This window comes from Boleophthalmus pectinirostris, unplaced genomic scaffold (assembly GCF_026225935.1).
Source record: "Boleophthalmus pectinirostris isolate CB_2022bp ecotype Guang Dong unplaced genomic scaffold, ASM2622593v1 HiC_scaffold_8, whole genome shotgun sequence".
Lineage (NCBI taxonomy): Eukaryota > Metazoa > Chordata > Actinopteri > Gobiiformes > Gobiidae > Boleophthalmus > Boleophthalmus pectinirostris.
In genome coordinates, this window is record NW_026571515.1 from 20,103,607 (window position 1) to 20,115,929 (window position 12,323).

Consider the following 12,323-nt stretch of genomic DNA (forward strand, 5'->3'; position numbering starts at 1 on the left):
AACAAAGCGGTCGAGATGGATGTAGACAAAGCCATACATTTTGTGTTGACAACGATTCCCAAGATCGAGGATGTAAAGCCAGAACAAAGAGAATGTTTAGTGAATTTTCAAGGAGAAAGGACTTTATTGCCCCTCTTCCTACCGGGATTTGGAGCATTACATATGTCACGGCCAAATAGCAGCAATTGGTTAAATAAAATAAGTACCCACCTACTGTCAAGCAAACAAATCCTAGTGCTGCAAGGTCAGACAGTTTCCACAAAGTGAAACCGGCTGATGAATCAGGCTAATACTTTGTAACATTCAAGTCAAACAAGCTGGTTGCAGATCACCCTCTCAAAAGTTATGTAGTCTACCTTTAAGGGAATTTTGATTTACCATTTATGTTATTAGGTTCTTTTTCAGACCAAGAGTTTTGTTTTCATACCTGACAGTTTTAACCGCTCACTAGTGGTCTTCCTCAGAGTGGTTACGTGATATTCCTGGGACGTGTCGGGTCAGTTGATTTAATCAGGTTTTGGCACTGTCTTCCTGCTGGATGAGGCAGGATGACAGCGCCATCCGCAGTTCAACTTCTTCAGGACAGTATCCCAGGTGTGTGAGAGTAAAAGAGCCCACTCGTCCCGGTTTATAGTCCTGTGAGCAGCTTTTAATTTACCAATTAAAGGTCTATATTACACAAAATGGTCTTAGCTATAAGCTTAGTTATAATGTTGTTACCTCATCAAAAACATTTGGAGATGTGTTTTGTTTCATTCACACATATTTGAGTAAACCTTTATTAACAGTCTATACATCTCCACAGCTCGAAATGCTCTGTTCCACCTTGTGATGTCACGAAGCAGTAGTTTTCAAGTTAACAGCTACATTTTACATGTTGTTTAGTAGAGACTGGGAATGTCAGAGTGAAGCACTTCCTGTATTACTACATGACATCACAAGGTGAAACAAGGTGTTTTCTGTTTGAGAAAAGAACAGATTATTTTTTGACGAGGAAACATCAAATACATATCTAACACACATCAGAAAATAGCGTAATATGGAACCGTTAATACTGAAAATGCATGGGCACATTAATCATCAAAGCAGACCAGGACTCGATACTCAGAGCTCTGGAGCACACGGGGAGATCATGCAGTAAGTCAGACCCTATCACTCTGGACTGCAGTACTGTCACAGGGTCCTTACTCTCTTTGCCCCTCTCAGTGAATTCTTCCCCCTTGTACAGGTCAGTCCGTTGTGGTCTAAATATAGCGTGATGAGTGAGTCTGGCCTGGTTGTTGTGCTGAGTAGAAAAGATCAATGCTTCTTTATCTGCAGCTCAGAGGCAAACGCAGGCCTTTTCTGCCCCCCACAACAGCTCCCCTCAAATGGACAGATTAATGGTCCCACTTCCCCTCAACTGGTCCCTGGAAGAAGGAAAGTTCCACAGATTTCTATTGGTGGAGAGGAATCACACGAGATGACGAATTCAGATTTAGCGTGAACAAGGCGAATGATTAATTTAACCCTATTTAAAGGCATACTGGTGCATGAATAAAGTTCTGCAGCGTGAATGATGTGAATTGAGAAGCGCGATTTGCCCGTTTTGAACGGTGCAAATAACTGAAATGAGCAGCACAAATTTGCAAAACTGGTGTTGATGCGCAAATTCCCAAAAGGGAGTGTTTTGCAAAATTTGCCAAAGTTGAAAATTTTGAACTTTCTACAAATATTCCCGTTGCGTCAACCAATCAGGTGATCTGATAGTGACGTATAATGCTGAGACAGACATGAACCTTCATTGAACATGGAGGATACACTCGTTGTGGGAAACGAGCCCAAGCCAGTACAGAGACCGGAATAAGCTCAACAGAGCAGGACCTACACCAGTCTCTTTCCCTCTCTCCTTTATTCTGTCCAATGCATGTATCGTATGTTTATTCAGTCTCAGTCCCAGTCTGATCCCAGTCTCACTCCTGGTCTCAGTCCTGGTCCTTGTCCCGGTCTGGTCCCTGTCTCAGTCCCGGTCTTGTCCCAGTCTGGTCCTGGTCCCTATCGCAGTCTCAGTCCTGGTCTGGTCCTGGACTCAGTCCCAGTTTCAGTCCTGGTCTGGTCCAGGTCTCAGTCCTGGTCTCAGTCCTGGTCCTTGTTCCGGTCTGGTCCCGATCTCAGTCCTGGTCTGGTCCTGGTTTCAGTCCTGGTCCTGGTCTCAGTCCTGATCTGGTCCTGGTCTCTTTCCTGGTCTCAGTCCCGGTCTGGTCCTGGTCTCAGTCCGCTGGAGGATTGGGTGAATCCAAAAACGGCGCTGAGCACGCCTTGGTTCACGTCTTGTCATTAAATAAAGCACCGTAATTCGCTCGAATCCAAGTTCGCCATTTTTCCAAATGAAAACAGCAGACGCAGAGGACACCACACAGCTGCAGTTGATCCTTCTGGAGTGAACACAGAGAATCAAGTGGATTTACTCGCACAACCAAATTCCCAAACTTGAGCATCCTGGACGCACGAATAAAGCGAATGACTCAAAAAAGTCAAGCGGAAAACTAGGGGCATTTGACGGGATTTGTTCGCGCCAGTCGCTTGCTGTCTGAACACAGCTTTAGACTTAGATTAACTTTATTGATCAACAAAGGAAATTACTTGAACACAGTAGCTCACCCATCAATATAATATAATAACAAAGAATGAAAATATAAATTATATTAATAATCTAAGTCGCAAAAATATCAAGAGACTGGTGTCAAATATGGCATAATTATATAAATGTATATATATAAGTAAAAATTAAATAACATAGAAATAAGCCATAAAATACCTCAGCTATATACTAGAGACCGTAAGGAAAACAGTGCAATTTTGAATTACTTATTGAATTAGAATTACAATAATTACAATGTTTTTTTATTTTTATACTTTGAAAACTTTTTTTGGGGGGGTTGCCACAGTGAAGTAGATATACAGCCTTTATACAGCCTGTCCTATCTAGTCATATAGCTTGAGCAAACAACGGAGCTCGTGTGTTTTCAAAGGGTTTTGTGAAAAACACTGGTATTCATGGTTTTCAGAATGATGAGAAATTAGGACTGTTCCCAGAGTGATAAACAATTTAAAGTAATGTTACGCAAAATTGGCTCTTGTGAGCTTTAAGCCATGTTATAATGTTTTAACCTCCTTAAATCATACCCATGTTTTGTTTCATTCACACATGAAATTATCTAAATGATTTTAGTGATGTATATGGAGTTACACTTCTTGTATTGCCACATGACAGAGGTGAGGACTTGCAAGTCGTGACTTGGACTCGAGTCAGTTTTTAGGACTTGAGACTTGACTTGATAAAATGGACTTGGGACTTGACTCAGACTTGAGGCCTCGGACTCTGAGAAACACTTTTAAATCTGAATTCTTTCTATTCTGACCCATTATGACTCACACTGAGAAAAAAGGAAAAAGGAAAAAAGGAAAAATTTATTAAATAAACGACATTATAATATATCAGAAAATAGAGTAATATGAACTATTTAAAGTAAAATATTATATCTTTTGAATGGTAAAAAGCCAAAGTTAAAATGTTGCATATAAGAGGAAGCTGGAACCTATGAAGGAGCCACGAGTCTCCTTAACCCAATTAGCATGGGCTTGACTACAACAGTAAATCAATAAAATTTTTTCTAGGAAGTGAGTGACCCCAGCCCCCCTAGAAGTATAGCAAGCCTTGTGTTTCCAGAGGTAATGTAACAGACTTATCGTTGGATCTTTTGGTTTGAGTTAATGCAAGCTACACAAAAGATCTTCAGCCTTAGTTGCGTAACAATCCTCTAATGGCGTACCACAGGAATTAATGGTCAGCCGCTAAGAGAGGAAATTGTAAATATGAAATACACAAATCAGCCTCACAGAATGGAGATTGTATCCACTGACCATTTACGGCTTCATTGGGCCCATTGTAGGTTGATACTAGAGCCCGACCGATATGGATTTTGCTGTGGCCGATATGAAACCGATATAATGGGAGTTGGAGCTGCCGATAGCCGATATATTCGCCGATATATTTAGTGATGTAAAAATTCACTGCAAATGTTGAATTGTTTAAAAAACTTAGGTTTGGCTCTGGTGGATTTTAAATTGGGGTTTATTTAGGCAACATTTATTGTTATTCTGCCTCTTTACATCATATTTACAGACAGTAGGTTGGCCTAATGGCACTTTTGCATCACATTCTAGACCCTAGTGATGGGTATTCAGTTCTTTTTAGAGAACCGGCTCTTTTGGCTTGGCTCACTAAAAGCTGCTGGTTCTTTTGGCTCCCAAGCGGCTCTTCAGATTGTTTTGTTGCAAGCAGGACTAAAGCACGTCTAAAGCAGGACTGAATCAGGACTGAACCAGGTCTAAACCAGGACTGAAAAAGGACTAAACCGGGACTTATTTATTTTATGCTAAACTACAGCCAAATATGCTAGTTTTTAAAAAAAATATTATTATTATTATTTTATCCTATGTACACGCAAATTTCTCAAAGTTTCATTTTCAGCCGCTGCCGCTGTCAAACTACCAAGAGTCTGCACGCGGCATGAAGAAAAAAAAAGTGAGAGAAAGAGAAAACACGGCTCCCAATAAGGATCAGGCTCCCGTCGTTCGCTTCAAAGAGTCGGCTCTAAGAGCCATTTCGTTCGCGACCGACCCATAACTAGTAAAGAAAGTAGTAGCAGTAGTAGATTAGCCTTTAGCCGTAAATGCTGCGCGCCGCGGTAATTAATTATATGCGCAAATGTCATAATTCACACGTCTATTCACAGCTCATTTACATATCAGTCCAGCTCCAGTAACAAATATACGGCCAATATTATCACTTTACAATAGACCAATAGAAAACAGCCTGTTTATGTGCGAGAGCTACAGCAGCTAACCCATAACAAATGACCAAAACTAACTTCAAAGTCGACATATTTCCAACACTCACCGCTCACACAGGCTCCTCCTCACATCACAAGTCTGAACTAATAAATGTCCTTTAATTCAGACTCAAACCGATTGTCCGAAAAAAGAATATAATCTCAACGTTTGGATCTATGTCTGTAGTTGTAAACAAACGACTCTGTGGTGTGTTCAGGGACAGTACGGACACACACAGACAAATGCCTCCACAGTAGAGATGCGCGGATTGCGGTTACAACCGCGGTATCCGCGGTTAATCCGCGGGTCGGGCGGATGACGTGACGAAAAATTATATTTTAATTAAATTCGGGCGGGTGGCGGTTTAACTACTAAAAAAAAAAAAAAAAAAAAAAAAAAAAAAGTTATTGTTAGTATTGTTACCTACATCTGAAAAGACGAGTGTCATTGTCTATGCTTGTAGTATGAAGTGTACGTCATATCCTTAACTAGCCCATTTGACCTCGTTTTTATGTTCTGAAGATTCAGGTTGTGTCGGGTTATTGATGCCTAAGGTTTACGAGGCACATATTATATGCAGTTTATTTTATTATTTCTAATTTATTTCAGCTGTTTGCCAACACGTAAGTGGCTATAGGGCCATATTTATTTAGTTATGCTTTTTTTCTTCTTTTTTTTGATATCAGATATATTTTAAAACACGCAGACATTATAGCGTAGACTGCCACTCGGGGGATTTAAAACTTAAAGAAAGACCGATGGAGTGAGGCTATGACTTTGAAATAACATCGGGCAATGGCAGAATGTTCAGAATGTAACAACATCCAACATGAAGGCAAGAAGGTTCAAAAACAGCCTAGTCGGAAAACGTTGTCAGTTAATTAGCTGCGCAAGAAAACCAGGTAAGTCTGGGGTTGTTACGGACAATTAAGAATGTGAACATACACGCTGAGCGAATTTTGGAATGAATGAGCTATAGAGTTTGCATTTTTATCGAGGCTCCTTAGTTTGTTTGCTGTATGATTGTTCTAAAATCTAAAATCAATGGGCGGATGGCGGGCGGGTGCGGTTTTGAAAACCTTCGGTGCAAAATGGATAGCGGGCGGATGATGAGTTTTGTGTCGCGGTTGCGGATGAAAAAATAGCCCATCCGCGCATCTCTACTCCACAGATAAATACTGATGCAGAGCCACATTAGGACATTTATCTGTCTGTAAATTGGATTAAATGAACAGAATGTAGAGAGTCTAAGATTTTTAACCACGTATAACATGCCCACGCGAAATATCGGCCCCTATCAGCAAGCCTCCAGTTGCCCATATCGGCCGATAATATCGGCCAACCGATATATCGGTCGGGCTCTAGTTGATACTGGTTAAAATATTATGGTATTTTCTGATCTATGTTATAATGTTGTTTCCTCCTCAAAAACATACCCAGAGTTGGGTTTTGTTTCATTCACATGTGTTTACAAGAAGTGCTGCACTGTGCATTAAACTCCATACACCTTCACTAGAATCATTTGGATAATTTCAGCCCAGGAACAGAGTATTTAGAGCTTTAGTGATGTAGACAGACTGATAATGAAGGATTACTGAAGACTTTTGCACAAAGGACCTAATTTACTAGTTATCCAGAGTGTTGGAGATGTGTGGAGACACTTTTCTAAATATTCCATCCATTCCTTGTATTTGCAGAGGTCGCTAGTGCTAGACTAATGCATGCATTTCAATGGTCATAGTTATCCTGCCACTAAAAACAGTGTTACCTACTCCACAAAACACCTGAAGCAAAATGATTATTACACCAGACTGTTGATGTAAATAATTGTGTTGATAGAATAATTTTAAAAGTAAAACCAACCTTGCATTTGAAGGATTTATGTCTGAGCAGCAGTAGTGAGTTGTACTTCCTGATAGAAAGCTTGGCAGCAGCGGACTGATATATGAGAAAATAGTCCCTCAACATGCGATGATTCATGTGATGCAGGGTTAGTTTTATTTCAAACATTATTCTATCAACACACACATTCACATTGACACATTGACGATGTGGATGTCTGGTGTAATAATAGATGTAATAACAGGTTTGCTTCGGGTGCTTTGTGGAGTGGGTAGGACTGTTTTTAGTGGGAGACTAACTATGACCATTGACATGCACTAGCCTAGCACCAGCGACCCCTGATACTTCAGAGGAAAAAATCCCCTGGGCTGAGAAAGGATTTTTCTCATAGAGCGCAATGTAATCACAAACTGCTTGTGTTCGGCTGACAGGGAATCTACAGCTTTCAAAAATGTCGGATTTTGTGGAGATTTTTATCTATTTTTAGATCATAAACTTTTTCTCACCTCAAAATCCTTCAGTTGTCTTAAAAAATGCATAGCAGAGTGTAGCTCTGGCTCTGCTCTGCTCCGCTCTAGCTCCTCTTGCTCTGATTGGTCAAAGTGATCGCATGATACACGAGACTGCGCTCCATGCGTGTGCTCATGTGCCTGCGGGAGAAAAGAGCACTACTGCACATGCCCAATCGGCCCAGAGCCACCGGAAGTACCGAGTCAGGCTAAAGGCTAATCTGGAGTCATGAGCCATTGAGATCAGCTCATTGACTTGAATGGGTGGCCATTTTGAAATCCAGGGCTTGGTCTCCACACATCTCCAACACTCTGGCTAACTAGGAAATGAGGGCCTATGCTCAAAATTCCAGACTGTTCCTTTAAAGCTCACAGCAGACAATTTTGTATAATATAGGACCTTTAATCCGTCAATTCCTTTTATTTGACATTATTTGTTTTGGGGAGCAACTTAAAATTCACACATCTGATTTGAGCCTGGTTAGTCCTGATGTAGACTCAGTTTGGTCCTGTTCTATTCCTGATTTAGTTCTGGTCTGGCCCAGATTCAGTCACAATTTTGATGATATGAACAATAAAAATTAGTCAGCATAAAATTTGAAGCTCCTGTATGTAACTTTTCATTATGGATGTGTTCATTGCACTGACAAACATAGAAAAACATACATCTCCACAAACCTGACTCTAATTTGGACCAAAAGAAATGCTGTTCCTTTAGCTACTATATTCCATAGTATGACATAAACCTAATCTATATCCACGGGGAACCATTTTAACTTTCTATTGCCATGGAATAATGTAGATGACTTTCCATTCCCGGAAACTTAGATACTATCACTTTAAGAGGTGGTAAGTGAAGCATGTAATAGAAATATCCTGACAACTTCATCTTACAATATCTGTTCAGTTTTTCTGTACAGGTGAAACAGCTGCAGTGCATTCCTGTCCTCAGACCAACCCTAACGTCTGGGACACAACTCCAGATTTCTACGTGTGGTTGTGTTAATATAATATCCGCCCACATCACCTGACTCTGTGACCTAACTCCCAGCCGAACCAGGCCCTCCCAAAACACCCTGTTCGATCCCCTCAGCATTTGTCAGCTGCTGGTTTGTGTGCTCCTGTCCTGGCCTCTTCCGGTGGATCTTAGCTCAGCACAATGCAGGAGAAGTAGAGCGCGCCCTCAATCTGCAGGGAATCACTTTGAGAGACTTCATTGGGACATTCATTCTCATTTGTTTTTGCCGATAGATCATTTCCTCTGTTTTTCTCTGATCAGTGCGGTGAATAGAGGATGTCAGACGCAGCATTGAGACAGCGCTGACAGGAGGAGCTAACAATAAACACTTTGTCACTTCTCTTCACAAAATCCAAGGCTGTGAGCTACTTTTAGGACATGTTTTCATGGTGAATCATGTGAAGATTACACTTAATCGATGGATGTAAGATGGCTGACCTACTGTGCTTGTGTTTGCTGTGTAGTTGTAATTTATGTTGAATTATAGTTATCAGAAGTATTAAAAATCAAATACTAATCAATACTAAAAATAGATATTTGTTTCAGTAAAAGGTGGATATCAAGTGATATTTAAACATGTCGTAGGCTCACGCTGATGTTTAAAGAAGACCTACTGTGCTTGTGTCTGCTATATATTTAGCTTTTCCATGAAATCTCAATAAATATCGTACTGTGAGGTTCATACTGTGATGATATTGTATCGTGAGACTTGGATGTCGTTATACCTCTAATTTATAATCTATGATATATCGATCATTATGTTATAATTTACACATTTTAAATCGCAATATTCATATACAATTTCTTAATAAAAGTAACAAGTCTGCCCAATGGGAGGAGATGTCAATGAACGTACACATTATCACAACAAAATCACCATGAAGTTTTGGGGTTTTTGTTGTTGTTGTTTGTTTTTTTTTGTTTTTTTTTTGTTTTGTTTTGATGACAACTTCAAGAGGGTAAATGAGCAGGGGAAATAACTACAACATGGACAAATGACAATTTTATATAACAGGTTTGCTTTAAAAATGGTCATATATTCTGTACAATAATTTAGACTGCAGTTTTTAGTCTGAAGGTACTGGTCAAGGTTGCCAGATTCCAAGCTAGGGTGGTCACAACTATCGAAACTCAAATATTAATCAGTAGGGCTGTAACAATAACCGAAATACTGTGATATCGTATCGTAAAAAGTCTCACAATAAAATTGTGTGCTGTCACAGTGAATTACAAGTTCCTTTGCTTAAATGTATTGTTTTATAGTGGCAAAAGCTAATAAACATAGAGAACTACATATCCCATGATTCATTTCGGTGCAGATAATATGAAGAAATATGTTTTTTACTTGAATTCTTGGGGTTATGACAGTAACGATTTGCACAAAAATCTTGTCAAGGTATTTTAAGAGCAAAAAGTGTCCTATCTACAATTATATTAGATTCTCCAAAATATCGCAATAAATATCGCACAGTGAGATGCATATCGTGATAATATTGTACTGAAGGATTTGGATATTGTTACATCCCAACTAATCAGTACTAAAACTAGTATCAAAACTATATACTTATTGAAGTAAGTATCAATAAAAATAATCACTTAACTGGATAAAACGTTACCTTTCCTGAACAGTTTCGTCTTGAGTTTTATCAGAACTAATATAAGATCACACGGTACTATACACACATTATTTTGTGTTGAAAATTACAAGATTTTATAAAGAACAGTTTTTAAAATGATAATTTGAGTGTCTAAATTGGTATTGAGTATAGTTATAGTTAGAAATTTTAGTATCATGACACTATTCCAAGCTCTACAAAATGATGCCTTAAATTCAAGTAATAAGAAATGTTTAAATGTTGTTTGTGACAGCTGAGTGCTAATGAGAGTGTGAGTATATATTATTAGCATATTTAACATCAATAACAGCTTTAAAACATAAACACTGACAGCTGCTTGTATTTCAGTCCTTTCTACAGATTGTGTTTGGTTATTACTACAGTCTGTTAAGGGGAAACAGAACTGAAAAAAGGATCATAAATCAAAAGGATTTATGATGTGAAAGTGCCCAAAAAACACAATCCATGACTCACAAAATTTGTACATGACTATACAAAAACAGAAGCCCAAAGTCACTGTACAAGAAGCAGACTTGGCAACTATGATACTGGTTTGAAGAGCTAAAATTTATACTGTCCTAAAGCGAGGGGAGCTAGATTAGTCCTGCCCTAAGAGAGAAGTTATTTCCAGGAAGTTGCACTAGCCTTTGTTTATTTGCCCTGGACTTATTTACTTGCAGGACTGAGTCTGAGTCGTAATTTGTACGCTATCGGGTGCATCCTGGAACTAGGCTAGTGAACAAGGGACCAGCGTTGAATGAATGAGGGATTACACTGACTGGAACGGTATTTTAAAGAAGAGATATTGTACTTGTATGGGCTATTATCTGCTAACACATCATATATTTAGATCACAGTGCCTTTTATTGTAATGAAAATGCTATATTTGTCAAAAACAACGCATTAACATCTTTTATACATTTAACTTTCATTTTTCACTTTGAGTCGCCCTCCCTTTGCTCTCCGTGCAAAGTCACTCATCCTCCAGAGCATTATCACAGCAGTCAGCGTGCATCCCGCTAATAAAACTACTGCACATCGCGTCAGGCTTGTCAAATTGTTGTGTACAGTTTTGTGTCATGTTTTTGTATGTTTATGAAGTCGTTGTCATGTCAGAATTGTACAGCTAACCATAAGGAAGAGCTGTGTGGTGGATACCTCTGCCACCACTCCACAGTGTTAGTATTATTTCATTTCATTTACATCAAGATAATTACAGCACATATAGTTTACTCATTACTTTATTTGTACTTATATTCTCATTTGTGTGCACACAGTTTAGTTAATATAAGTCTGAATTGTTTACTTACACTTGTTCTTTTTTTTTTTATCGTTTGAGTGGCCAGACAGAGGACCCTTGGCAGAAACCATCCACGCCAAACAAAGGAGGGATTACTATTTAGTTATTTTTACTAAGTTTGTTTAAAGTTTATTATCACTTATTATTTTCTGTATTATACTTATTTGCCTTCTTGTTACTTTGATTAACTTTTAGTTAATTATTTAGTGAAATTCTCCCATCTTGTATTCAGTTTTAGTTGGTCCTCATGTATTTAAACACCCCTGTTTTTTGTCTGGTTGGGTTTGTTTTGTTCTGTTCAGTTTGATTTGAGTTACCCCAGTTGGGCCCAGCTTTTTGTTAATGATTTGCCTGATTTGAGCCTTTGTTAAATTACATATTTTTTGACTTCTTAAACTTATTTTTATACCTTGCAGAGGTGAGGACTTGTAAGTCATGACTTGGACTCGAGTCAGACTTGAGTCACAATTTTTAGGACTTGAGACTTGACGTGATAAAATGGACTAAGACTTGGAACTCGACTTGGACTTGAGGCCTTAGACTTGAGAAGACTTGAGAAGCACAGAATTTTTTGTGTTCTGACCGTAATGATTCACACTAAGATCTTGTCAAGACATTTAAAAAGGAAATATTAGCATTTCTACCACTCTAATATACTCTATAACTACTCATATATAAACATACTATTATTTTTTTAAGCACAGTTTATCTTAAAATTTATATAAATTGCAAAAATCTAACCTATGTTTGGTACTTTGGTTTGAAGACTTGAAATGACTTGAAGCTCAAAGCAGACAAATCGGACTTGACTTGGACTTATGGGCCAGTGACTCAAGACTGGACTTGGACTTGCCTGTATTTGACTTGGGTCTTGACTCAGACTTGAGGTTAAAGATTTGAGACTTACTTGGAACTTGCAAAATAATGACCCACCTCTGTTACCTTGTCTTTGCCTTTCTGTTTGGTCCACTATCGGAGGGTTCCAATAGGGCCCAGGAGAGCTCACTAAATTACTGAAACATGCATGAATGACATCTAAAACCTCTTGCTCTTTTAGTTAAGTGGTTCTTAATTTGATTACTGGAGCATGTGGTACATTTCTGTGTAGTTACTCTTGTAGGTGCTTATGAAACCATGTACGATGTGGACAGAATGACATTTCT

General features: G+C 38.8%; 1 protein-coding gene across 6 annotated transcripts in view; it reads right to left on the reverse strand.

Moving 5' to 3' along the window:
• LOC110157997 (potassium voltage-gated channel subfamily KQT member 2-like) overlaps positions 1 to 12,323 on the reverse strand; it is a 48,822-nt gene that overhangs the window by 26,505 nt on the left and 9,994 nt on the right. The gene's annotated exons all lie outside the window — the stretch shown is intronic.